Here is a 2,599-nt window from a genome sequence, read left to right as displayed (position 1 = left end):
GGTATATCGGTCCCTCGACCCTTAACAGGAAGAAACATTTTATTGACCAGTTATACTGTTCCAAGAAAATGAATACCAGATAGGCAAACTGGAATAACTTCAGAGAAGAATATAAAAATGTGTTTGGGAACAGAAAAGACTGACTTTCCAGAGTGACTTGTGACAGGTGACACAGCTAAAAGGATTCATACGAGCAAAGTTATTTCAAACAAGGAAAATCACTGACAGCACAGAAAACGTGCAAGGCATATTAGCAAATAAATAAGAAAAACAGAAAGAAAAAGACAGAGAGAGGAAGCTGTTTTCCCACACAGAGTATCTAAAGGTTCTCCCATTGTTCATGGCTAAAAGCTAGCCTGGAAACCACTCAACAATCTGCTACAAGGAACAATAATGTATCGGCCAGAGCTGCGGATGATCTAATAGGTTTACAATTATGTCCTTACAAAGCACAAATGGAAAAAGATACAGCTGATATTTCAAAAAAATTAGTCCTTTAATAAAGCCATAGGATCTAACTGTAAGCACTTCAAAAATTTACTAACTTCAATTCAGCAAAATGGTAACATTTCTACTTTAGCGGAACTTTTTGATTCTCTTCTGTCTAAATTCTTTTGCTAATCTTTTTTATGTTCAGAGTATGCCCAGCTATGCACATCATCACTCCCTCACATGAAAAAACCATAACCGCCAGATTACAAAGTTACCAAAAGACTGCAGCATCAATTTATTTCTCCTGTTACAAATTTCAGTGCTTATGGGAAGACATATAGCAATGAACGGGAAATCTGTTAATAAAAGTATGAAAAGGTCATAAATTGTTTCTAAAAATACTGGACACTTAAGAAATATACAATCTTAATTTATTTTTTTAAAGGGAGAATGAAAACTGACAGTTCCCTACCAATATCCAGTCCATTTTGGCTTTGCTAAAGCTTACACAACATCACTTTATTTTTCAAAATATCAGAGTTAGCTGGATTGAAGACAGCTCTGCTATGCAAATCTACTTCTAGCAATTCGCATGGTCAAACCATAATGGACACCTTCTCCTATGCAACTCCAAGCTGAGACAGTTTGTACACCTGTCTTTGTATAGGAGAACAGGCCTTATCTTCAGAAGCATAAACACTATCAACTGAAAAGTTATTCTGATTAGACCACACTTCCCCAGCTCAGATTCCACCCATTTCTATTTTAAAACCTCTATTTTCATGATTGTCTGATACGAAAATGTAGTACTTTACATCAGTGAGAATTTCAATTCGGATTGTATTGTTGGTTTCTAGTTCAAAAAACTTTAAAGATAATAAATATCAAAAGCAAGAGTATAAAAATGCTTTTATATCACAGGGAAAATGAGGATATTTACTTTTGAAACTACTGAAAAATTCATATACTCGCTGCTCTCCGGAGCCATCATGGCTACCACGGCCAGGCTTCAATAGACCAAGCCCTACATTTTAAAACAGAAGAAATGTCAATTTTAAGAAACACTTGTATTTCTTGTTCTCAGTGCCTATTTTTTTTTTCCTATCTAACTAACTCTGCTTCCAAAAGGAATCACCACAGTTAAATGAACCAAGTGCTTTGGGAAAGATTTGTGATTAACTACAATACCCTCATGAAATTTTCCACAGGAGGAAAAATTACTAAGAGAGTGAAATTGAAAAGCCCAGTCCAGCCCTTTGTTGCCCTTCTCTGAAGTCTCTAGTTTGTGTTGACCGTAACGGCCCAAAATAACTTAATATCCCTTCTAAGCTTCAGTCAAACACACAGACTCTTCCATAAACCAATGTTTCCTTCATAACGATTTTGTCTTCTCCACACTCATCTGCTTATATTTTCTAATGTTTTGGGTCATCTTCTTATATTTTTATTCTCAGTAGTATTTGGGACTCCTTCCTATTTGCATTTTCTGGGGATTTCAAGATACGATACTTATCTTTTCTTCTACTTCACCTGGACATTTCGAAATAACACTACAACACAAGGACTCAACCATAAAAATTAGTCCTCACATAAGAATGAAAAGCTACAATAAATTAACAATTTCTAGTACGTGCATGGACTTTTCCTGCTTTTAGTATCCAAGAAGAGAAATTATCCTCTTTTCAGAAGGCAATTACTTTTAATGCTCCCAACTGTCTTTCACTTTTTTAATACATATAAATAAAACAGCTTCTGATGAATAGCACACAACATCAGAGGCCACATTCTTAGAAAAGAAACAAGGGTGACTAAGTCTCCCAGCTTTTGGCCTGCCTTCTCTTAACACACCAGAGGCACATGCACACCTTTACTTTGGTGATGCAGAGACTGCAGACAGTTAACCTTACTCAGCAGAGGAGCTTAGCTGTCAGTATCCTAGAGGCTTCTAATTAAATTCAGAGATCTAATGTATTTTTTTAATGAAACCTTAGGATATTTATTTACTTTTATTACAATAAAAACTGTTAACCATGAAGACCAGACAACCTATTGCCAAATCTGTCATTCTCATTTTAGGGACATATATTATTCATCTACTTTCTTCCAGCCTAGCATCCATACTAATGGAATGTGAAATGTGAGCTTAAGAAGTAAAATCTAGGGAAAG

Source organism: Buceros rhinoceros, unplaced genomic scaffold (assembly GCF_000710305.1).
Source record: "Buceros rhinoceros silvestris isolate BGI_N320 unplaced genomic scaffold, ASM71030v1 scaffold16637, whole genome shotgun sequence".
Taxonomy (NCBI): Eukaryota; Metazoa; Chordata; class Aves; order Bucerotiformes; family Bucerotidae; genus Buceros; species Buceros rhinoceros.
This window is presented reverse-complemented; position numbering follows the sequence as displayed.